Source organism: Hemitrygon akajei, chromosome 26 (assembly GCF_048418815.1).
Source record: "Hemitrygon akajei chromosome 26, sHemAka1.3, whole genome shotgun sequence".
Classification (NCBI taxonomy): Eukaryota; Metazoa; Chordata; class Chondrichthyes; order Myliobatiformes; family Dasyatidae; genus Hemitrygon; species Hemitrygon akajei.
In genome coordinates, this window is record NC_133149.1 from 42,172,669 (window position 1) to 42,198,819 (window position 26,151).

At 39.5% G+C, this 26,151-nt stretch overlaps 1 protein-coding gene across 4 annotated transcripts in view; it reads left to right on the forward strand.

Moving 5' to 3' along the window:
* Positions 1-209: 209 nt before the first annotated feature.
* Positions 210-26,151, forward strand: part of LOC140716924 (D(2) dopamine receptor A-like) — a 95,869-nt gene continuing 69,927 nt past the window's right edge. For 3 of the 4 annotated variants that reach the window (XM_073030037.1, XM_073030034.1, XM_073030035.1), the window contains exon 1: positions 210-475. The gene's annotated coding sequence lies outside the window, so the exon portion shown is untranslated. Of the gene's footprint in view, positions 481-26,151 lie in introns of all 4 variants that reach the window. The other variant, XM_073030036.1, reaches the window with a different exon arrangement.

Sequence of the window (26,151 nt, forward strand, 5' to 3'; positions counted from 1 at the left end):
CACTTGACAACGGGGGCTATGCAGCAATTCATATTCCCAATACATTGGCAGAGTTTTCTTTTGCATAGATAATGACAACAGTGTTTGGGGTTAACTGCATCTCTTCGTGTTCGTGGCGGTTTGCAGACACTCGCTCGAAACCTCCCTCCCTAGATGCGGTGATGCGTATGACGGCAGCCCCACCTGCGCACGGACGCCAGACACTCGGAGCTGTCCGACAGTGTTGGTGCTGATCTACTCCACTCCTACAAATTCCCAGCGAAGGTCGGACGGAGTCTCCGCCAGCGCTACCGTGTGCTGCCACGTAACCCAACCATGGCAAAGTGTCTCACTGTCTCCAATCCACACAATTTTTGATACAAATCAGGACTTTTGTTTTGTTTATTGGCCCTTCCTATCTTCCTTTCTTTTATTTAGCTGAAATTTGTGGTTGGATTTACCCAGCACGGTAGAGGATTGGACATTCTATGGCTAGGTAAGGTAAGATACAAGTACAAAATGTATGGATTCAAATGTGTGCAGGGGTTTTCTTTCAGGAAAGTGAAAAGAAATTGAGTGTATTTAATTTGTTCACTTTTATTTGCCTTCAAATTAAGGTTGTGTCAAAGTCGGGTCTAATTTGAAATCCTGAACGTAATTCCCGTGGTATAACTTTTAAAAGAATGGTCCTTACATATAAAGGGCATTTGAAACGATTTAGTGTCTCCGAGGCACTTTCGCGAGGTTCTGGCTAAATCACAGTGTTAAACGTGGTGCTGGATTTCAGCTCTCCTAGTTACAGTTGGGAATTAGAAGCGGTGTGAATACAGTTTCGTTCGGGCTGCGGCTGTCAGAATCGGATGGCTTTGATGATGGTTCCCTGAGACGTGGACGATTTAACATAGAACATAGAACAGTACAACATAGGAACAGGCTCTTCGGCCCACAATGTTGTGCTGAACTAAATGAATTAGTAATAAAATGGCCAACTAAACTAATCCCCTCTGCCAACACAATGTCCGTATCCTCCCATTTCCCCCACTTTCAGGTGCCTATCTAAACGTCTCTTCAAAGTCCCTAATATATTTGTCTCTACTACCACCGTTTAAGAAATTTAATCCCTCTCACTTTAAATGCATGCGCTCTGGTACCCTGGAGAAAAAGAGATACGGTCTATCTATGCTCCTCATAATCTTATAAACTTCTATCAGATCTCCCCTCTCAGCCTCCACCGCTTCAGCGATAAAAACTCAAGTTTGTCCACCCTCTCGTTATTGCACTTCCCTCTATTCCAGGCAGCATTATGGATTAACGTTTCATTTTGCTTGTAAATGCAAAGGGAAAAAAACAAGTAAAATAATGAGTGGCGTCAGTGAAGTTTTCTCATAGGGGGAAATAATTCTGTCGTTCTTAGTAAGTAAAAGTTAGTTACTTCTACTTTCCTGTTTTAAGTTTCATTCTGTGCCAGAGTACAGAAACTTATTTTTAATTCTGTCTTTAAAAAGTAATTGTTTGCATGTTCATATCACTCAGTGTGCTTAATGCTGCTGGTCACGCACAAAAAGACACACATAAACGGAGTAAGATGAAAGCGGACTTTTAAAGTTGCGTGCTTATATTGTACGCTCAAACGTCTGATTTCGGGTTGATAGCATTCTCTTTCATACTTGAACAGTTACAGATACATTGTAGCAAATTCACAAAGTAACACCCACCTCTCTTTCGCACGCAAAGAGAACTGTGCTCACATTTTCTATTTTCAGTTAACACGTATGTAGTTAGATGGTCTGAGTGAGTGAAAAACAATGAGCAGTGGATGCAAAGTAAACTGTAGTGGGCTGCAATGTAATTCACATAAACAAACTCTTCATATGATAACAGAAATACTCATTATCTCTGCAATTCTGGATATTGAACGTGCTTATTCACAGACACAAGGTATTCGGCAGATGTTGGAAATCCAGAGTAACACAGATATTTTGTGTGTTATTATGTCTATATAGAAATTTTTCACTCTGAGGGACTTGTCTGTCACTTTCATTTCAGCAACTGGATCATTATATATTGAGATTTTTTTTGCTTCAAATATTTATAGCTAAAGGGTTTGCAGATAATTACTCTAGGTCTTTATCTACCAGATTCGGCATTTATGCTTTTAAAATGAAAGATCTTTATCCTGGAAGGTTGAATGCGCTACAGGTTATAGCATGCATGCAATTGTACTCGCGGGGGAGTCAGCATTCATTAAGGAGCTGGATTCACTCCTTAGGATACAAGCTAGTTTCATGGATCAGACCCCATGATGTTCTTAGTTTATCAATGGCAAGGGAGTTTTTCTCTCTGAGGGATGAGTGTCCAGTGCTGGTAGGAACACGGAGAACTCACTGGTGTTCTAGGGTAGTCTTGACCCAATTACAAACCTTCTCCAGGCGTTTTCATATGAAATATATGCGCATTTAAGTAAAATATCAGTGGGGCAAAAGGAATCATGATATTCACTTGCACACAGTTCTCAAGATGATGCAAATAATGTTAGAATTAGAGTAATTAACATCTTAATTCATAGAATATTTGTTGGAGAATGCCTTAATATTAAATATTTAAACAAAAGCATTGCAAAGTAATACTTTATGCTACACTGTTCCAATATCTGATTGCACAATTCAGTCATCTTTGTGTTATATATTTATTTAAATATTAACTATTTTGAATAGTTGGCCATTCGTAGGATGTGTTATTTGCATCAGTATATTGTGTTCAATGAATGATAATAGTTGGATCTGGTATGTTCTTCCAGTGACATGCAGCTTCAAAACGTTCAATACTGTCAGGCCTACATCCACTGATATCTCCCAGTCTGCACCCAGCTAATAGGATTCACCTGCCGCTCACTCCAGACTCCTCACCTGCAGCCTACTTAACCCCAGTTCTCATCCACAGTCCTTGTTCTCTCATTAAACCAGCCAGACTCAACCAATTGCTTCTGACTTTCACTCTCTCTACCTAAAGTTTACCTTGTTGCCTGTTGTGTTCAGTTCCTGTTCTTTCTTGTCTTATGGCTCCTCGTGGCTTGTTATTTTGTGGTCTATTATTAAAGTTGTCATTCACCACTGAATTGTCTCTGCTGCTCTGCTTTTGGGTCAAGCCTCGTCTCCATTTCCTGACAACAACAGTCAGATTTCAGCCACACCTACTCCTACAATGGTAACTAAGAGTTTATTTCATTGCAATTAGATGAGAATATCATTGGTAGGGAGTTTCTGTTTTGGAGACCAAGACTGAGTTCCAGCTTCAACTGAGGTATGAATTCGTCTGCATTACTAATGTGATAGAAAGGTAAAGTAAGCAAGAATCATCAAAGGTTGTCTAAATTCTTCAGAAGCTGCTTTGAAATACAAAATTGATTAAAAAAAGGATGTTTTACTCCTTGTTATAGGGTTGTGGAAAGTGCCTTTGTAGAGTCAATTACATGAAATGTGGATCCACTGTTATTCGTTTTTCACACTTTATAATTATGGATGCATAATGACATTCGACAGTTGTGTTCAACTTCTCCCGCACAGTCCCCAGTAACATATGAGCTTTCAATTAAAAGAAAGATCAATAACAATAGAATTTTGGACCAATTTGGATTGGCTTTTAATTCTTCAATTAAAATGTTGAGAGAAAAATCTATATTAAGGAGTAAAGAAAGTAAGAATTCCCTACACCTCTTCCCTCACTACTATTCAGGGCCACAAACAGCCCTTCCAGGTGTTGTGGCCCTTCACCTGTGAGTCTATTGGGGTCAGCTACTGTATCTGGTGCTCTCGGTATGGCCTCCTGCTTATAAGACCTGATGTAAGTTGGGAGACCACTTCACTGAGCAGCTATGCTCTGTCTGCTAGAAGAAGCGGGATCTCCCGGTGGCCAGTCATTTCAATTCTATTTTCCATTCCTATTCTGGCATGTTGGTTCATGGTCTCCTCTAATCCAACACTTTATAATCCATATGAGTAGCCTCCACTCTGATGGCATGAACTGATCTCTCTAAATTCCAGTAATTGCCACCCCTCCTCTCCACCATTCCCCATTCCTACTTCCCTTTCACCTTATCTCCTTACCTGCCCATCACCTCCCTCTGGGGCTCCTTCCCCTTCTCTTTCTTCCATGATCTTCTGTCCTTTCCTATCAGATTGTCCCTTCTCCAGCCCCTTATCTCATTCATCAACCAACTTCCCAATTCTTTACTTCACCCCTCCCCCTCTCCCAGTTTCACCTATCACCTACTACCTTGTACTTACTCCTCCCCTCCCCCAACTTCTTGCTCTCTTTCTGACTTCTCTTTCTTTCTCGTCCTGATGAAACATCTCGGCCCAAAACATCGACTGTTAACACTTTTCCATAGATGTTAACTGGCCTGCTGAGTTCTTCCAGCATTTTGTGCGTGGTGCTTTGAATTTCCAGCTGCTGCAGATTTTCTCTTGTTTGTGATGTGTTGCTTATTCCTCATTTCATCTCCTGTAATTACCAAGGGAGATGTCATATTTATTTTTATGCTCTAATATGTTTTAAGTATACCCAGTAATTTAGGGATGTGGTTATATATGTTATAATGATATCTATGCTCTATATTATGGTATTCTGCCTCTGCCTTTAGCTGATGACTCCCCTTACATATGCATGGTTCTGAGACAGAGACTGTGCTGCTAAACAAATGATATTAGACCTGAATTGCTCATTTAGCCTCAGGGATAAACATAAGTTGCAGTATGTGAGTGACATATTCATGTAGATTTTGATGCCTTCCAAATGTAGACAACTTAATCATGGCATTGAAAGTTAGTTTTATCTATGATTAAATGAGAACACTTTTACGAAGATGAATCAGTTGGATTCATTTCAGATCTTTTGATACATATCAATCCTTCATATATTTAGAACTAAGTTTTTTTCCCTTAATTTTGTTTCCATGGGTATCTTATGGATAGGGGAATCAAGGGATATGGGGACAAGGCAGGAACAGGGTATTGATAGTAGATGATCAGCCATGATCTCAGAATGGCAGTGCAGGCTCGAAGGGCCAAATGGTCTACTTCTGCACCTATAGTCTATTGTCTATAAAACATTAAGTTGTACTAATTTTCTGTATTTTATTGTGAAATGATCTTCAGTAAACAGAAAAAGGTCTTCAATAAATATTATAAGCATGAAATATTAATATTTTTGTTAATTTGAGTTCCTTCATGTCTCCATGTTGGCCCTTAAGATAATTCTCCTCAAGACACAGATAACCCAGTCTGTAGTGGAAATGGTAAAATAGACAGAGCATTTTACTAACATCTAGAGAGGCTGCATTTGTCTGCTCTCCTATTGCCCTTCCTTCCCAAGATGCAAGTCCTGCCACCACATGGTATTGTATCAAGTAACCAAACACAGAATAGATGAGGCTCAGCCATCTGAAGTTGCCCCAGGGCTGGAAACTGGAGCATTTTAATCAAGAGTCGAATACTTTGGAATTTAATCTGTTGAAATGTCTTCTCCTGTCATTTCACAATGCAACAGAAGGAAGTATGTGCCCCATACACCATATTTAATGCTGTAAATCCCAATAACAAGCATGGTATCTTATCACATGATCATAACAACATGATAAACTGCTTTATTTGGACAAGCAATAATAATAACCATGCATATTTAAGAGCTAATTATGACAGATTGGCTTGTCAGCTTTTTATGAACATTTATAACACAAAGATGGTCTAGTGATTCCCTGGGAGATTTTCTGTTTAAACAATTAACTTGCCTTTATGACACCTCTGAATCTAAAAATACTTCACACATAATGAATTACATTAAAGCTCAGTTGCACATGCAAGCAAAGGCAGCATCTTGTACACAGCACGATACTGTAAATACATTTCATTTATTCTTTTTGGGGGAATCTGAGAACATCAACAAGACTTGCATATACTACCACTGCCATTTCCCTTTGATACATTGTAGTGGCCTCTTGGGCTGTTTCATCGAGACAACCACATGGGGTGGGTCTGGAATCACTTACAGGTCAGACCAAGCAAAGATGACAGATGTCCTTCAATAGAGAACTGTAATTAATTCAACATGTTTTTTTTTGGCACTTTGGTGGTTTTTAAATCATTACTAAAAGTAGTGAGTAGCTGTTGATGTTTTTCTCCCAAACGGCATATTTACTGAATTTAAATGGGATAGCTACACGATGAGATTCAACCTTGGGTCTCTGGATTGTTAGTTCAGGCTTCTAGATTATGTATCCAATAATCTAGTCATTGCACCACACCAAACTCTTAAATGTTTCAGTGGTTATGTTTTTACAACTTTACAGATCTTGATTTCAAACCCTACCCTATATAAATTAGGAAGTTATGTTTCAGTAATTTTGGTAAATCTAGAGACAAATAACCATGAAAAATTAACCACAGATTGCTCTAGAAACCTAATTGGTTCTGTAATGTCCCTTAGAGAAAGTAATATACCTGTTTTATAGATCTAGCTATCCCACTGTTACAGTGCTGAACTATGCTGTTCATTCCTGATTTCCTATCTGAATTAAATGCCAGATTTGTCAATATCTTCCATGTGAGAGGAATCCTCTAGACTGAATGGTTTATTGACCAAAAGGACAATGCAATGGTTCAGTTTAGTATCAGAGAATGTATACAGTATACAATCTGAAATTCTTGCTCTTCGCAGAGATGTCCATGAAACAAGAAACCCCAATAAATGAATTATGGTAATATCAGAACCCCAAAGCCCCCACCCCCTCCCCTACTTGCTCAAGCAGAAGCACCAATCTCCTACACCACCCCTCCACCATACAAACAATAGCAAAAGCCCCTAAAAAGACTTTGATCTAGAGTTCATCAAAAACTACAGTCTACCCCTGCACTTTGGTATCTCAGACAGGCTCTCTCATGAGAGAGTGAGAGACAGAGAGAGATCGCTCAAGTACAGGGGCTTTCGTTCCGTACACAGCCTGCAATGAAAGGTGGAGGCACAGGAGTCTGCAGACGCTGAACTATGAAGCAATAAACAATCTGCTTGAAGAACGTAGCACATATCGCTCAAAGAATTGTCTCAACGTTTCATGCTTTGTTGTAGGGATTGGACCTTTCCTTCCACAGATGTTGCTTGACCCACTGATTTCTTCCAGCATTTTGTTTGTAACTGGCAGTGGAAGATGATATTCTGTCCTGACACTATTTCCTCTATGCTGCTTTGCTGTTTTCTCATAGCCTGAACTTACACTACTACAACTTGCACTAATGTAATTATGTCTATTTTGTCATGCAAGTTGTGTATAAATTATGTTAATTTTAGATTGTTAACTTATTTTATCATGTTTATAATGTACTGTGCTGCTGTTGCAGAGAACTAATTTTTATGATATGTATACCCTAGGTATGTATGCCCATGACAATAAACTTGAACTTGACAACCTGGAGAGCAATCTTTGCACATGCATTAAACAAAGAATTTCTAGTTCTAGTTATAAGCCTTCACGACATCAAAGAATATCATTACAGTAGATGGGGTGGGGGCATTGGGGAGGCAGAGATTCTACAATCAAATCAATATAAGAATTAGGATGTTTGTAACAATTGAAGCTATCAAGGCATTGGCAGGAAAATCAATACAGAGTCCCCACTCCCACCTCCTCATTCTGGCTTCTCCCGCTTCCTTTCCAGTCCTGCTGAAGGGTCTCAACCCAAAACAGCGACTGTTTATTCCTCTCCATAGATGCTGCCTGACCTGCTGAGTTTCTCCAGCACTTTATGTGTGTTATTCTGGATTTCCAGCATCTGCAGAATCTCTTGTTTATAAATCAATACAGTTGGTGTCTGTTGTTACATTCTACAGCTTCATGAACATGTTACGGAAATTAACAGTTCATCGAGCAAAACAAATTATAGAGTCTTTATTAACCAAAATATTAATATATCACTGTGCACTCATGAAATGTACACAAGATATACGTTTCACATCTGATTATGAAGCTGTATACCACCATCTATCTACCTATTTACTCTAATGAAACTGTGTTGCTTTGCTGTGGTGTAGAGAGCCATTTACACCATATTGAACACATTACATTTCCTCCTCCTTAGCTTTGTTCCATATATAGTTAAAGAAACACTGAGGCCCTGACTTTATGTGTTTGATCTTCAAGCTTAAAAGTGTGAGCATTTTGCAAAAGCAGTAATTGAACAGATGTATTGTTATCTATGTGGGTCAATTGTTTAGTTAAAGAAATCATGAGTTGATACTCATAATGGGTCAGATGGACAGGCAAGTAATTAAGCAACTTACACAGCTTCCAAGGTCATTGAAGTTGGAGCAATGTCACTGACATTAAATGTAGCATTTACATCATCTTAGTGATTCATGTAGGAAACATTTAGATTCCCTGCAGAGTACAGAGAACAGTATTTTAAGATTGTGGAGCCTAGAGTGGAATCCTGTGTTAGAAGATTTGAACTTCCTTGGGGATCAGAACGGGATGTGGTTTTCCCATATTCCAACCAGGGGTTTGTTTTTGCTTTGAGAAACATATGCATCCAAAATTAATTTGTGTTGGGAAGTTTTAGAAGAAAAGCATGAATCGTTAGATTTCAACACAACTGGATATCAAACTACACGGAATTTATGGTGAATGGACACATACCTAGTCCACAAGAAGAACAAGTAAATGGAGCAAACAAGCATTAGTTTTAAAAAATTCTCTTCAAAAAGTTCGATTTATTTTGTGTTGCTTGACAAGTTATTTCATCCTTTTTATCTAAAATATTTCTGTGTTGAATTTTTTTGAGGTCTTACTTACATAGATGGTATATCAGCTACAGCATTAAGCTCTATTTAAACCACATTATCATGCATTTTATTAGGGAAGGTGCACTAGGTGGGGCTTTACTTTTTCAAAGATGAACTAAAGGTTAACATTCCACGAAGAGCAATGACCAGGTAACCAGGTTGGATGAGGAGCCAGTATTTGCGAGGTTATCCTGTTAGTATTCGCTGATACACTGAAAATCATGCAAGAGATCTTTTATGTCCATTTGAGGAAGAAAATAGGTTTAGTTTGCCATCTCATCCAAGGGCATTTCAGGATTTTTGAAGTCCCCTTTCTGCATCTCTTCTTAGTTATCATCTGTATTATGACTTTCAATAAAGTTCAAAGTATCGTCTCTCCTGTCTCCTCCACTGCTTCAGACCAATATATTAGACTGCTTGTCCAGTGTACATTACAGGATGAGCAGAATTTTTTGCTGTCCAAATGTTTAATATCTAATATAAATATATGTCTAATAAACAGTTGTTACCATTACAGTTCATAACGCAGTGACAAACTTTGAGCTCCACACTAACTCAAGTTGTCGAATCCATTCTGTTGAAACCCCAATCATTTCTTTTCATCCTGGGGTTAAATTTCTGCTGTGACCCCTGTTGGCTTCTTCTGTCTTTCTCATTTTCCCCTCTTAATATACAATATCCTGCAGCGATATTCCATCCCAGGAAAGGTAGCAAGACTTAACCGTAAGACCGTAAGTCAAAGAGCAGAACTAGGCCATAAAGCTCATCAAGTCTGCTCCATCGTTTCCCTCTAAACCCCATTCCATTTCCCTGTAACCTTTGATGCTCTTACTAATTAAGAACCAGGTAACCTCCACTTTAAATACACCCAATGACTTGGCCTCGACAGCAGCCTGTGGCAATGAATTCCACAGATTCACCAGCCTCTGGCTGAAGATTTCGCTTCTTTTCACAGCCAATTTGATGAAGACAGTAACAGAAACTGTGGCTTGCGTCCACACCACCTCTTGCACATTGAATGCTGAAGGCATCCCATCCACATTCAGATTATTGCCACTTCATGTGTTATCTATACGACCTACGTATAGCAACCCCTAACCCATAGCGCTGCTGATCTGTTTATTTCTCTTCACTTTAGAGTCATTTCTGCCACCAGAAAATTTTTCTGGGCCACCACAAAACTCAAAATTTTTTTTTCTGCCTGTCTTGAAGTTTAAGCAGATATTTGGGGAGAGGCTCAGTAGTGTTGTGGTTAGTGTAACACTATTAGCACCAACGAACTGGATACAATTTCCATCATTATCTGTAAGGAGTTTGCATGTCCTCTCTGTGAGTTCCCTTCGGATGCTCCGGTTTCCTCCCACTTTCCAAAGGTAAGTAGGTTAATTGGTCACATGGGGGTAACTGGACAGCGTGGGCTTGTGGGCTGATAGGGCCTGTTCCTGTGTTGCATATCTGTATAAAATAAAAATGAAGTGCCCTGATCCCAACTAAGAACTGTGAAAGTTTTGGATTTATTTTCATTTCTATTACTAATAATCTAATAATTAACCACAATTAGTAATAAACTAATAATGATTTCAATTACTTCACATTCACTCTTTAAAATAATGTTTTACTCTTTTAATTATTAATGGAAACTGAATAGCTGTTTGTAAAGTTCAATTTGGAAATCTGTGAGTTGGCTATTTTACTTCAAGATAAGTAAATGCTTGCACAATGGCAGTCATTAATATCTATCGATTGTGAGGCCAACATATCCATTCATAAGCTCCCCCATCCTGTGCTTATTGATTTACAATGGATTAGAGCCCAGTAAATTATTTTTAATGATCAGTGAAGAAGAGGTTGAGAAAGGGAGTTTCAAAATGTTTGGCCCACATGAAAAGGATCAATAATGAAAGAGTGATTGATGAATTTTAGACCTGCCATAAGATTTGGAAAAGAACAATGATTGTATCGGATGGTAGTGCTGAAAAAGGCTATAGATAGGGAGAAGCAAAAGCAGAAGAATAGGAACTCAAGAAACTGTGACAGACTTGCTGCTAAAGCAGAAAAAAATGTTGATCAGTCACTTCAAGACTTAATGGGTTAGTTGGTGAGGTGATATATTATACTCTATAAAGATAAAGGAACACATCATGAGGAAGTCAGGTAAACAAAACAGCACCTAATTATTTCATGGCGCATGCCTTCATACTTTGCATTAACAATACTCGCTCAGTTATTAATTGCAGGTAAATAATCTCTTACCAAGCTGAGGACACTAAATCTGCAAAGTTCAAAGTTCACAGTAAATTTATTATCAAGGTACATATATGTTACCATATACTACTCCAAGATTCATTTACTTGTGGACATTCACAGTAAAAAAAAAGAAATACAATAGAATCTATGAAAAACTACACACAAAGATGGTCAAACAACCAATGTGCAAAAGGCAGACTCCTTTGATTCAACTCCAAATTCAAGGAGCTTTTCTTAATTATAACAGGTTGTAAACAATGTCACAACCTATACGATCAGGTGTGCTATCTGCGCCCCCTTGTGTTTTAAGGGTGACATTTTTGACATGCGACAAAATTATCAACAAACTAAAAGGTAAATGATATATTTTGTTTTGCAACAAATTTTTCTTGATACAACATTGGGAAGTTATTTCAATCGCATTTTTCTGAATTACTCTCACCAAATGCTGATTCCTCGCTGATGCGTGCACTGCATTCCCAGGCTGAAAGAGCCACAGCTGCATCTCAGTGTTGAACTCTTGACAGAACAGCTCCTCAATTAGCTGCTAAAACTGATTCATATTCCCATGTACATTTCCTCCCTGCAAGGATTTACTTGAGGTCAGTGAATTGCCAAGTAAACACTTTTTTCCCCGCAAAAAGGCTCCTGGTTAAATTTAAAGTGGAGATTTGGTTGGATGTCCTGACAAAATCCAAACTTTGGTCAGTATTATATTTTTATTTTAGAAGTTCAGTTAACAACTTTCAAAACATATTTAAATGCTTTTAAAAGTCTTTTGATGTTCTAAGAACATTAATGGCTAATTTAATATAGCATAACATTTAAATCAATTCTTAATGTGAAAAATATGAGGTCCAAAAGGATCTGTGTCCAAAGGAATTCTACTGAAAACCATTACTGTGTTGTGTGGCTTCAGTGCTGCAGTTGTCAGGAATGATGTTGGAAATGGATTTTATGATCCAACAATGTTTGTTCTGCTAAGTGTAGGTGATAGAGTCATAAAGCTATACAGCATGAAAACATGCCATTTGGCCCATCTTGTCCATGCCGAGAAAGTTGCCTACCTGAGCTAGTCCCATTTGCCTATGTTTGGCTTGTATCTCTCTAGAACTTTCCTATAACTGAATATTTAAAACTCACTTTCTTCTTCTCTATATGTATGATGTGATGCACTACTTTCCATTGTAATAAAACATAGTCAGCAGTCAGCTCCAGGCTCAAACCAAGGGGAAATATTGAGGTGTGAGTGATGACCCTTCATGTCTAATTTAAAGCCTCCACATCCAAATCAACCCATAAAGACCGTTAGAAAGCTCCAATGGAAGGTCACCACCTAAAACATTAACTCTGTTTCAATCTCCACAGATGCTGCCTAATTAGTTGAATATTTCCAGCATTTCTACTTTCGTAGCAGATTCCCAGCATCTCTAGTCTTTTTTTTTGTAAGTAGTCCATACACCATTTTAACCTCATTATTGACCTGTCTTCCTAACTTTTAAGGATCTGTAGACCTTTACCAAGTTCCTTTATTCCTCCCCACCACCAGCAGCTTCCTATTTATTATGTATTCCATTTCCTTATTGCAGTTCCCTAGTGCATTATCTCACATTTTACTACCGTAATTATTCCATCTGCCTCTTCTTTGTCTGCAGAGAAAGTTTACTTCATCACAGTCAACCTCACACTTGCAAACATTTTTTTTAAATCATAGCCCATGGGTTTCTCTACATCATATGTACTACATGTGATAAAAACCATATATATAAAATACATAAATAATATGTATTATTGAAGCAATAAACATAGGAAGCCCACTGGTAGCAACCTTCCTTCACAAAGAAAATATCCAGCAATCTTCACCCTTTCCTCTCTATACAAAGACAATTTTGGATCTAATTTACTATTTCCTATTGACTTTAACATTCTTGCCTGGCCTGCTGAGTTTCACCAGCATTTTGTATGTGCTGCAATCTAACTAAATTGTCTACACTTCTCCCTGTTTGAGATTTCTGATCAAAATAATCATGTACAATTATCCTTAATGTAGTCAGAAACCTGCAATTAAAAACATGAAAATCATGTATGTATAAAGCTCTTATATCTGAAAAAGCCTTTACTATAAATTTAGTTTAAATTAGTCAACTATTTCTTTATCATCAACAGGCAGTACCACAGGACAGTCATTTATATTCAATAATAATTTCACCATACGAGAGAAATTAAATCGCTCATAAAAAACTAGAATGAGACTTTAATTGAAGAAGGTTTTTTTTCCATACTATCACTAATCTTTAGCACCCATTTATGGGATGTCAGACTGACATCTTTCCTTAAAGGGATTAATACAATATATTTTGTATTTCAAGCTGAGATAATGTAACAACTCCTGACTTAGTGCCAATAATCACCTGTCATGGTGATTATAGACGTAATTTATGTCCATTACTGTAATTTTACAAGGAGATTTTTGAAGTACCTGGGAAAAGATCCAGTGGGAGTATTTTATTTTTAGCTCAAATCCCAATGCAAGATCTCAGTTTGCTGGCTGCATTCCAGAACTTAGCAGAACAAGAACAAATAGATATTCTCTTACCAGGCATGGAGACAGTGTGAAAAGTGACCTTCTTCATCTTTATAAATTCAAGATTGCTTAATGTCATTTCCAGTACACAAATGTAAAAGAAATCAAAATAATTGCTGCTCCAGATTCGATGCAGCACAAAAAAAACATAAACGATAAAGAGCACAATAATAATAAACACAATAAATATAACTACATAAGATAGAGTATATATATTGATTGTATGTAATTAAAATAACGCTAGGTACATACAACAGTGTCTGTACATTAGGTGACTCTGACAGGAAACGGTAAAGTAGTGGTGGCTGGGGTTGTGGAGGGCTGGGTTAATGGGTGGAGGTGTTGATCAGTCTCACTGCTGGGGAAAACAACTCTCTTCGAGTCTGGTGTTCCTGGTATAGATACAACGTAAACTCCTCCCTGATGGGAGTGGACAAACAGTCCATGAGCAGGACTGCTGGGATCCTTCATGACATTGCTATTCGTTTTCCAGCACCTTTCTGTATATACGTCCTTGATGGCAAGTAGGCTGGTGCCAGTGTTGCCTTTGACTCTGTGATTCAGTTAGATTGATTTCCTGTGGAATCAGGGTGAGCAATTTGGTTCCTTCAATCCATTCTCTCATTCAAGTCAGCTCACTGCAGCCCATTTACAGGTTATAACGGGGTTCTGTTCCTGAGAACCGTTCCCAACCCAAGCCGTTCATGAGTCAAAAATGAACAAAAACTGTGTGTGGACGAGGTTCACAGACACAGCTGCGATGGAAGAGCATCTGCCAGCCAGTTTCACTGCTCGGCTCGACCCAGGCCTGAATTATTCAGGCTCTGGTAGGGTGAAGGAACATGGAAATGCCCCATTCCCACCAGGCAGAAGATGCCCAAAGCTGGCAAATCCATCCCATCCATCCAACAGATCTCCCAAGCATTTGATCCATGCTGGCGACAGAATGTGCGTCAACATTTGCAAGCTGTCCCCAGCACATGCTTCGTTTGTGTTGGTTGTTAAAGGAAATAATACATTTCGTTGAGTGTCTCTATCCATATGTGATAAGTAAATGAATCTGAAGTTGAATCGGAATCTGATCATGTGTATGGGTATCTATCAGTTGGGTGTTTGTAACCTGTGGAGTATCTGTATTTAAACCACATCACCTAATATCCAATTAAAACATGCTATTGATCCGATTGTTGAAGAAACCATCCTGAGCCTTTTGTCAATTCATATTCCTACCTCTAGGTATCCAGACATGCATGAAGTAACAGTGTTCCCAGCACCCATGAAATGCATTGTGGGTCAGTACATATCAGGCAGTGGAAATAATGGAAAAAAAGATGCTTGCCAGGCTTTGTAATCCAGATGAATAATTCATCTGTCCAAGAACAACTTATCTATTTTTTGAGGAACATCTGTGAAAATAATTTTATGTCATTGTAATGGTAATTTTTTTAGCAGTTAGGAATTTCTAAAGCTGCTTTCTATCTGATGGATCCCCTCCCACAGGCAAGCACTACAACATTCCCTACAATGTCAAGCATAGCAGTGAGATGCTTCAGAGCATTATTACAAATTTTACTTTGAGAGCTCATTCAACCAGCATTTATTTATTATTGAGATACAGCGAGGAACAGGCCCTTCAGGCCCTTCGAGCCATGCCGCCCAGCAAAGCACCGATTTAATCCTAGCCTAATCACGGGACAATTTACAATGACCAATTAACCTACCAACTGGTACGTCTTTGGGCTGTGGGAGGAAACCCAGGTGGTCATGGGAAGAACATACAAACTCCTTACAGGCAGCGAGGGAATTGAACCTGGATCGCTGGTATTGTAAAGTGTTGTGCTAACATTTACATTTATCTGTGAGGATAGATGGTTTAATATGTCATCTGAAAGACCATACCCCAAAGGACCCAATGCAGTAACTGAAGTCCTGAAGTTCTGCACTGGTGCGTCAACCTAGATTTCTGGAGAGGGACTTGTTGGGTTTTCTCACTTGGAGGTAAAAATACCTGTAAATCACAGCTACAGTTCATTATTATTATCATCATTAGCTTCTAGCTATTTAATACCAATGCAGTCATCTTCCATTACTCATTGTTTGCCTCCTTTAATTACAATTCAGAAAGAAAACTGCAGGAAAATAACACACGAGAGCAGAGGATGCAATTTCTGAAGCAATTTAATGGACTCTGAGAGACAGAAAATTGTAGTTCAATTGAAAGAAAAGACCATTTTAGTTTAGGCTTGTATAAAAGTGACTGGAGCTTATTTTATCATTTATTAACTCTTGGACAGGAGAATTAGGCAGATCAGCCTGGATTACAAAGCTCAGCTTCCTGGTCCTTTGTTTGCTTTGCTGCCCCCCCCCCCCCCCAGTATACATAATAAATATATACCTCCTACCATCAAACAAAAGATAACTCAGAATATGAACAAGGACTGTAAGGCTGGGTAACAGCTTCTCCCCAAGGCTATGAAACGTTTGAACACCCTCAGTACACATTATTTATAACTGGTGCTGTCATACGGTTGTATATTTAACTATATGTCTTATTTGCACTATGTTAACTTGTACATCTACAGAATATTTTTTGATCCATTAATGATCTTAATTAACTAAGGAGTGCAAAATGAGAGCAAAAATAATGAGGTGGTGTTCATGGGTTGGTTCATTGTCAATTCAGAAATCTGATGGCGGAGGGGAAGAAGCTGTTCCTAAAACCTTGAGTGTGTTGGTGCGTGGCCTAGTGGGCAAGGCATCAGACTAGTAACCTGAAGGTCACTGGTTCGAGCCTCAGCTGAGGCAGCGTGTTTGTGTCCTTGAGCAAGGCACTTAACAACACATTGCTCTGCGACGACACCGGTGCCAAGCTGCTTGGGTCCCAGTGCCCTTCCCTTGGACAACGTCGGTGGCGTGGAGAGGGGAAGGCCTGCAGCTTGGGCAACTGCCGGTCTCCCATACAACCCTGCCCAGGCCTGCGCCCTGGAAACTCCAGGCGCAGATCCATGGTCTCTCGAGACCAACGGATGCCACCACTGTGCTTACAGGCTCTGATTGTAATAAACAGAAGAGGGCATATCCTGAGTGATGGGATCCTTAATGGTGAATGCCACCTTTTCAAGGCATTGCCTTTGGAAGTTGTCCTCATTCTGGGGAGGCTAGTGCTCGTGATGGAGCTGACTGAGTTTTTCTGATCCCATTCAGTGGCCCCTCCAGACCACCAATACAACCAGTTAGAATGGTCTACATCTGTAGAAATTTGCTGGATATGAATTGTTAAGGACCTGAGCCAACATTGAAAAGGAGGAATTAAAAGAAATTAGTATTAGAGAGAAAAAAAAAGAACTGCTGGAGGAAGTATTAGGACTGAAAGCTAATAAATCCCAGAGTATGATACAAGAAGCCCCAAATGGAGTGGCTGCTGGAAGAGATTTGGCAGATGCTGGAAACCCAGAGTTCCTCCCACATCTTGTTGGTTGTATCAGGCAGCTACCTTGCTGCTTCTTTAGTGTTTGTCTGTTTTATGAGGCCAAGTTGCTAGTTTGACACTCAATCCAGCATGTGTGTAAAGTGTACAAGGAGCTGGCCGGATTCAAACCCGCGACCACTTGATACCACTACATCACCGGCACAGAACCTAAAGTTATTCCAGGATTTACTAACAAGGATCAGAAAAGAATGTGGTTAACTCCTTAATACAAGAGATTCTTCAGATGCAGGAAATCCAGAGTACCACACAGAAAATGCTGGAGGAACTCAGCAAGTCAGGCAGCATCATTTGAGGGGAATAAAGAGCTACTGTTTCTGCCAGAGTCCTGGTGAAGGGTCTTGACCCAAAACATTGGATCTCCATAAATCCTCCCTCTGTAAACACACACACACAAATCAATTCAAAATCCTATCAGGTGTATCTTGGAATGTTTTGGAAAAGAGAAATGGGAGTACTAAATGGTCTGATGATGTGCTTTCAAATTGTTCTTGGATGATCAGAAGAAATATCTCCTCTCCAATTTTATTGCCCATCTGCAAGATTTCTTAGCCGTCCATTTTAATTAACTCCTTAACCATATTTTAGATCTCAGATTCTTCCTTTGTCAACCCACTTTTGATTTCTGTAACTTTCTCAGTACTACAACCCCAGTCCACTCCTCCAACGTTATCCTCCTATGGTTATGGAATTGACACCAACATTGGGAAAGCACTCTCCAACTTTAGCTGCTCACTCCTTCTTCTATCAGAACTGGCCATTTCTATATCTGTCATCATTTTGGCTCTGCATTTCTCTTTCTGTTAGTGTAATCATGTCTGCTAAGCATATCCCACAGCTTTGCAATTAGCAAAAATAACAAGACAAGGAAACAATGTGCTTTTAACCTCTATGTCTAGTCTCGCTCTATCAGACATTTAGTTTACACTATCCATTCTTTCTCCCACCTTCTCTGTTGCTAAAAATTAACTTCAGTTCTCTCTTTTTGCAGTTCTAACAAAGGATCTTGGACCTCAAATACTCACTATTTCTCTTTCCACAGATGCTCTCTGACCTTTCATGCATTTTTTGCTTTGTTGTTATTTTCAGATTGACATCTGATGTGTAATTGAACACATTTATCTTTCCGGTGTAGCCAGACATTTCTGCATTACTATTATCATCCAGTACTCACAGTTTATGAACCCATGAATTTTATCAGTTTTCTGTCTTTTTTTGCTAAACTTGAATGTCTTGCTCCATTTCTGAAGAAAAAATAACGTGCTACACCTCAACAGGTAGGGAGTCATCTCAAGTTTGTTTTAAAACTTCCTCATTGCCACCATTATGTTTTGTAACTCCTAAAACTAGAACTAATTTAAGGAAAACACAGGAGCCAGGAAACAGGTCTCCTTAGTTTTTCTTCAGTGAGGCATGCCCATATGACGTGTTGATGTCATGACATATGCCATTCATGTACTTTTACAAATAACCTGTAATAAATTATGTAAACAAAGAATGATTGATCAAATATATTTACAATATTACTCAAATATTACTGAAATATTAAACACACAACACTGACTTAAATAGAAAGTTAAATGTACGACCTCATAAATATCCTAACTGCAAAAGCAGGTACAAATTCACCTCCTGGCTCTCCAAAGCCTTTCCACCGTTTATCAGCTATAAGTTTGAAGGGTGAAAAAGCACCCCTTCACCAGAAGGACTACAATTGTTCAAAGTAGTTCTTCATCACTTTCAAAGGGCAAATAGGGGTAGACCATAAAAGCTGGTTTTGGTCAGTATTGGTCACATCCCAACGAGTAAATGACAACAAACACTTGCAAATGACAACAAAGATAGCCGACAATTCAGGATGAAATTTGAAGATTTGAGAACAGATTTTTTTTTTTGGAAAGCCATTATTAGAATTAAACCACGAAATGAAATCAGCAAAAGAATTCTCTGCAAAGTAGTTGGTACAGAACAGGAATTTCATTCATATAAGTATAAATGGTGTGCTTCAAACTCCATCTTAACAACTCATCAGCTAATTGGGTATGATTAAGTGTAACAGATGCTTTGTGATTTTCTCATTTACTCATGTGGGATGTATACATATTGCAGGATTATTTCAGCGCAATGACATTGAGTAATATAAAATGTGATTCCAACTTGGAAAAGAAATCAATCAGAAAATTGAATTTACTAAGAATGGCAGCTTGTTGGCACTTCAGTGACCAAATAAACCAGCAATGAGTTGACTTGGGGCTAGGAAGGTAGAATTTTCTATTTCCAAATTAGGCCAACGCTTTGATAAGTAATTTGCACGAAGGTCAACTGAATAGTGGTGATTTGGATGCAAGAAGTGTAGTCTGAGATTGAGAATGGGATATGAAACAAAAATAATTAGAATCACAATCAAGTTTATTCTCACTGACATACATCATGAACATTGTCGTTTTGCAGCAGCATGAAAATACTATACAATATATCAAGAAATATATATATAAATTAAATTAAATAAGTAGTGCAAAGAGAGAGAGCAAAAATGTGAGGTACAGTATTGTTCATTGGTTGGTTCGTTTTTCATTCAGAATCTGATAGCGGAGGGGAAAAACTGTTCCTAAAATATTGAGCATGCATCTTCAGGCTCCTGTAATTCCTCTCTGATGATAGTAATGAGAAGAGAGCACGTCCTGGATGCTGGGGGTCCTTAATGATAGATGCCTTCATGCTTAATGATGGATGACCATGGTCTCCTGATGTGGAAGTCAAGGATCCAGTTGCAGAAGCAGGTGTAGAGGCCCGGGTTGTGAGGCTTCAAACGAAATTTTGATGGGCCTTCCACTTTTTGGCTATTTTCCCCTTCTTTGTGTAATTACTGTTGCCTTCTTTGGCACTGGAATGATGGTTGCCATTTTGAAAACCAGAGGGGCAATGGATTGTTCCAGAGAGATGTTAAATATATCCATCAGCTCCTCCGTCAGCTGAGTTGTGCAGGCTTTCAGAATCCAACCTGGTACATTATCAGGCCCCACAGCTTTGCGTGGGTTGACTCTGGCCAGTGCCCTCCTCACCTCAGCTTCAGCCAGAAAGAGTGTCTGCCTCCCTGGAAGGAGGGGTGCTTTCCTCGCCAGCATCAAGCAAGGTGTAAAATATGTTCAGCCTGTTGGGAGCAAGGCATCCTGGTCACTGATGCGCAGGGTAGACTTTTAGTCTGTAATCCTCAGAATTCCTCGCCAACTGCGCCTCGAGTCTCTGGTATCACAGAAGTGGCTGTAAATTCTCTGAGAATGCTCCCGTTTCGCCTTCCTGATGAAGCGGAAGAGTACAGTTTTTGCTTCCCTGCAATCTGTCGCATCTCCCAATCTAAAGGCAGCATCACGATCCTTCAGCCATGTACAGACCTCTGCAGTAAGCCATGGCTTCTGATTGGCCCTCACCCAGAGGTGTTTTGTGATGGTAACATCCTCAGTTCACTTCTGTATGTAGCTGGTCACAGAATCCACATATTCCTCGATGTTAACGTGGTTGCCAAAGGTAGCAGCCTCCCTGAACATTCTCCAGTTCATATTATCAAAGCAATCGTATAGTGTAGAGACTGCACCCTCAGGACACGTTTCCACCACCTTTAGAACTGGTTTGACCCATTCGATCACCGGTTTGTATGCTGGAATTAACATTACAGATAAGTGATCTGAGAAGCATGCGACATTTGCCGGCTACCCCAGCACATCCTCGGACTGTGTTGGTTATTGATGCAAACGATGCACGTGTGACCAATAAAGCTCATCTTTTCTGTTTTTCACATTTAAACTTAAACTCAAGTTTTTAAGAGAAAATACAAGGGCAACAAAAATACAGAAATTCTCTCTTTGAAAGGCAAGAATCTAATCAATGTTTGATAGGTTTCTGTTTGTTAGGCAAGACTGTGAGAGATGAGGAGAAAACAGTGGATAAATACAGAACAGCATGATCTAATGGAGAATCACAGCATTGATAAGGGGCTGAATGGCCTCCTCACAGCTATGCTTTCACTTGTTGGCATTAGTAATGTTGGCTTTTTAGATGAGAATGTTGAAGCCAAGTGATATCATCAATCAAGAGCTTATACACAACTTCCTCAGTTGAATAAAGTTTTCATCTGGTGTCACCATGAAAGGCTCGGTCAGTTTTTTTTCTGGTGTAACTTATATGCTGGAATAAGAGTGTCATTTTGTCATATATTAGAAAGAGAAAGTGGAAGTGAAACGTGGGCTTGAAACTGATCTGGTCTTTATGAGTACTGCCAATAAGCAGCCAACCAGAACAGGAGTTTAGCTAGAAAACACAATAATCAAACAAGACAGGTTTTATTCTAACAGAACACACTTATGGCACTGGATAAAAGTGTGTTATTTCATAGAATTACATAATCTTTATCAATAGATGTCAGCTCACAGATTTCTGACAGGAAGCTACAAAATCCTAATTGAGTCAAATGTCTTTGAGTCATAGACCATTACAGTACAGAACCAGGCTTTTCAGCCCATCTAGTCCATGCCAAACTGTTATTCTGCCTAGCACCATCAACCTATACCTGGACAATAGCCGTCCATACCCTCCCATTCATGGACATATCCAAACTTTCCTTAAATGTTGCAATCAAACCTGCATCCACCACTTCTGCTGGCAGTTCATTCCACACTCTCACCATCCTTGGAGTGAAGAACTTTCCCCTCAGGTTCCCTTTAAACATTTCACCTTTTACCCTTAACCCATGACCTTTAGTCCTACTCTTACTCAACCTCAGGGAAAAAGCCTGCTTGCATTTACCCTGTCTATACCCTTCATAATCTTGTATTCCTCTATCAAATCTCCTCTCATTCTCCTATGCTCCAGTGAATAGCCACAACCCATTCAACCTTTCCCTATAACCGAGGTCCTCAAGTGCTGGCAACATCCTTGTAAACTTTCTCTGCACTCTTTCAATCTTATTTATATCTTTCCTGTAGGTAGGTGGCCATAAAGCAAACAATACTCCAAATTTGGTCTCACCAATGTCTTATATAACTTATAAGTTATATTCATTCAGCCCCTTATCAATGCTGTGATTCTCCATTAGATCATGCTGTTCTGTATTTATCCACTGTTTTCTCCTCATCTCTCACAGTCTTGCCTAACAAACAGAAATCTATCAAACATTGATTAGATTCTTGCCTTTCAAAGAGAGAATTTCTGTATTTTTGTTGCCCTTGTATAACTTATATAACTTCATCATAAAATCTCAAACTCCTGTAACACAATGATTCATGAGTTTGGATAAGAACCATGCTCCTATGCATTGCCAGTTTCATACTTGAACTCAAACAGCCATGCTGGACGTGCTTCAACAGCCGAGAAATGGATTGCACAAAATGCAAGCTGAATGCTCTATTGTACAGGGTGTCATCTGCCTAAAATCAAAGTAGAAAATGCTGGGAATACCCAGCAGGTCAGACAACATCTGCAGTGAGACGCAAACGGTTGATGTTTTAGGTCACTGATCTTTCAGCAGCATAATGATGCCTTCCCCTGGGCACTGTGAAATATTCCACTATACTGTAACTGAAGGAGAACATGTCACTTCTGTATTGAACAACATTCACTGTACAATCTCATCCTCAGTCACCTGTGCCAAATGTACAAATTGATACTGGTGCATATTTCAATACGCTTCCATAATTCCAGATCCAACTTTTGGAATTGGTGACCTTTATATTATTTAGTAAACCCAGGAGATTCTGTAAATGCTGGAAACCTAGAGTAACATACACATAAGATGCTGGAGGATCTCAGCAAATCAGGCAGCATCTGTGGAGGGAATAAACAGTTAAAGGTCTCCAGCCGAGACCCTTCATCAGGGCTGGAAGTACCCAGCTGTCCTAATGAAGGGTCTCTGCTCGAAATGTCAACTGTTTATTCCTCTCCATAGATGCTGCCTGACCTGTTGAGTTCCTCCAGCATCTTATGTGTCTGCATCTTACTTGGACATTGCTGTACCCCAACTTACTTATTAAAAAAAGGTCTTAATTTATTGTAAATGCTCATATATATTCTGAAACTGTCCATTAACAAGGATGAGAGAGTTCACAGTGCAAATTTGCCCTGAGATCGTTCTCACTCAAAAAAGATCATCAGGATATTTGATTTGGATTAAGTTAATAATGCAGTTGTTGACATTATTATGAAGTTAAAGTTCATCATTGAGGCACAGGGATTTTAAATATGTATGAAACACAATGCTTTATGGAAGAAATATTAAAAATGCTCTATTCACTAGAAATTTCAAAAGGCTTTCACTTCAATGTTTCCTGTTGAATACAATAGACAATAGAATTAGTTTTCAAGAAACATAACATTCGTATTGGGCACTATTTTGGTCTTGATTTCCTAAGGCAATCTCATGGTTTTAGGCAGGAGGCCCGTGGTGAAGTAACATACATTCAAAACTACAGCAGTTGCTTGAACCATTCCAGTTTTAATGCTAGATTATTCATGCTAATATTATATTATACAATTTCAATGAACAACATTATTTGTGATATTCTATTATCTATCCCTTGGAACCAGAAGGAAAACGTGTGAGTACTTTGGTCCAGGACAAGTAGTTCTTAAAACAAAGTATCTAAGCTCAGCCAAAAATGTTGATGGAAACACAAGAGACTGCGCATGCTGGAATGTGAAGTAACAGGAAATCTGTTAGAGGAACTCCGAAGGAGTATTATAAAGAAGGCGGATGAACTTAGAGCGTAGATCAATACGTGGAACTATGACGTTGTGGCTATTACAGAGACTTGGATAGGTCCTATTCTCTCGTGTCTTATCCTCTTGCTCTTCACATACTTGTAGAATGCCTTGAGGTTTTCCTTAATTCTGCCCGCCAAGGCCTTCTCATGGATCCTTCTGGCTCTTCTAATTTCCTTCTTAAGCTCCTTCCTAGTAGTCTTATAATCTTCTAGATCTCTAACATTACCAAGCTCTCTGAACCTTTTGTAAGCTTCTCTTTTCTTCTTGACTAGATTTATTACAGCCTTTGTACAGCACGGTTCCCGTAACCTACCATAACTTCCCTGTCTCATTGGAACATACCTATGCAGAACTCCACACAAATATCCCCTGAATATTTGCCGCATTTCTTCTGTACCTTTCCCTGATAACATCTGTTCCTAATTTAAGCTTCCAGGTTCCCGCCTGATAGCCTCATAATTCCCCTTACTCCAATTAAACACTTTTCTAACTTGTCTGTTCCTATCTCTCTCCAATGCTATTGTAAAGGAGATAGAATTATGATCACTATCTCCAAAATGCTCTCCCACTGAGAGATTTGACACCTGACCAGGTTCATTTCCCAATACTAGATCAAGTACAGTCTCTCCACTTGTAGGCTTATCTACATATTGTGTCAAGAAACCTTCCTGAACACACCTAACGAACTCCAACCCATCTAAACCCCTCACTCTAGGGAGATGCCAATCAATATTTGGGAAATTAAAATCTCCTATCACAACAACTCTGTTATTATTACATCTTTCCAGGATCTGTTTCCCTATCTGCTCCTCGATGTCCCTGTTACTATTGGGTGGTCTATAAAAAACACCCAGTAGAGTTATTGACCACTTCCTGTTCCTAACCTCCACCCACAGAGACTCCGTAGACAATCCCTCCATAATGTCCACCTTTTCTGCAGCCGTGACACTATCTCTGATCAACAGTGCCACACCCCCACCACTTTTGCCTCCCTCCCTGTCCTTTCTGAAACATCTAAAACCCAGCACTTGAAGTAACCACATCTAAAACCCCTTGTTGGAGAAGGTCTTGAGAGGCAGGATTTATGAGCATTTGGAGAGACTTCATCTGATTAGGGATAGTCAGCATGGCTTTGTCAAGACCAGGTCATGCCTTATGAGCCTGATTGAATTATTTGAGGATGAAACAAAACACATTGATGAAGGTAGAGCAGTGAATGTAGTGTATACAGATTTCAGTAAAGCATTTGATAAGATTCCCAATGCAAGGCTCCTTCAGAAAGTAAGGAATGGGATCCAAGGAGACCTTGCTTTGTGAATCCAGAATTGGCTTGCCAACAGAAGGCAAAGGGTGGTTGTAGATGGTTTGTATCAAAGGGTGGAGGTTATTGACCAGTGGAGTTCTGCAGGGATCTGCTCTGGGACCCCTCCTCTTTGTGATTTTTATAAATGACCTGGATGAAGAAGTAAAAAGGTGGGTTAGTAAATTTTCTGATGACACAAATTTGGGGGTGTTGTGGATAGTCTGGAGGGTTGTCAGAGTTTACAATTGGACATCAATAGGATGCAGAACTGAGCTGAGAAGTGGCAAATGGACTTCAACCCAGATAAGTGTGAAGTGGTTCATTTTGGTAGGTCAAATTTGAAAATAGAATATAATATTAATGGTAAGACTCTTGGCAGTGTGGAGGATTTGAGAGATCTTGGGGTCCGTGTCCACAGGACACTCAAAGCTGCTACGCAGGTTGACTGTGGTTAAGAAGGCATACATTGGCCTTCATCAACCATGTGATTGAGTTCAAGAGCCATGAGGTAATGTTACAGCTATGTAGGACCCTGGTCAGATCCCACTTGGAGTACTGTGCTCAGTTCTGGTCACCTCACTACAGGAAGGATGTGGATACTATGGAGAGAGTGCAGAGGAGATTTACAAGGATGTTGCCTGGATTGGGGAGCATGCCTTATGAGATTAGGTTGAGTAAACTTGGCCTTTTCTCCTTGGAGCGACAGAGGATGAGAGGTGACCTGATAGAGGTGTATAAGATGATGAGGGGCATTGATCGTGTGGATAGTCAGAGGATTTTTCCCAGGGCTGAAATGGCTAACACATGGGGGCATAGTTTTTAAGGTGGTTGGAAATAGGTACAGAGGGGAATGTCAGGGGTAAGTTTTTCACACAGAGGGTGGTGGGTGTGTGGAATGCACTGCCGGCAGCGGTGGTGGAAGCGGATACAATAGGATCTTTAAAGAGCCTCTTAGATAGGTACATGGGG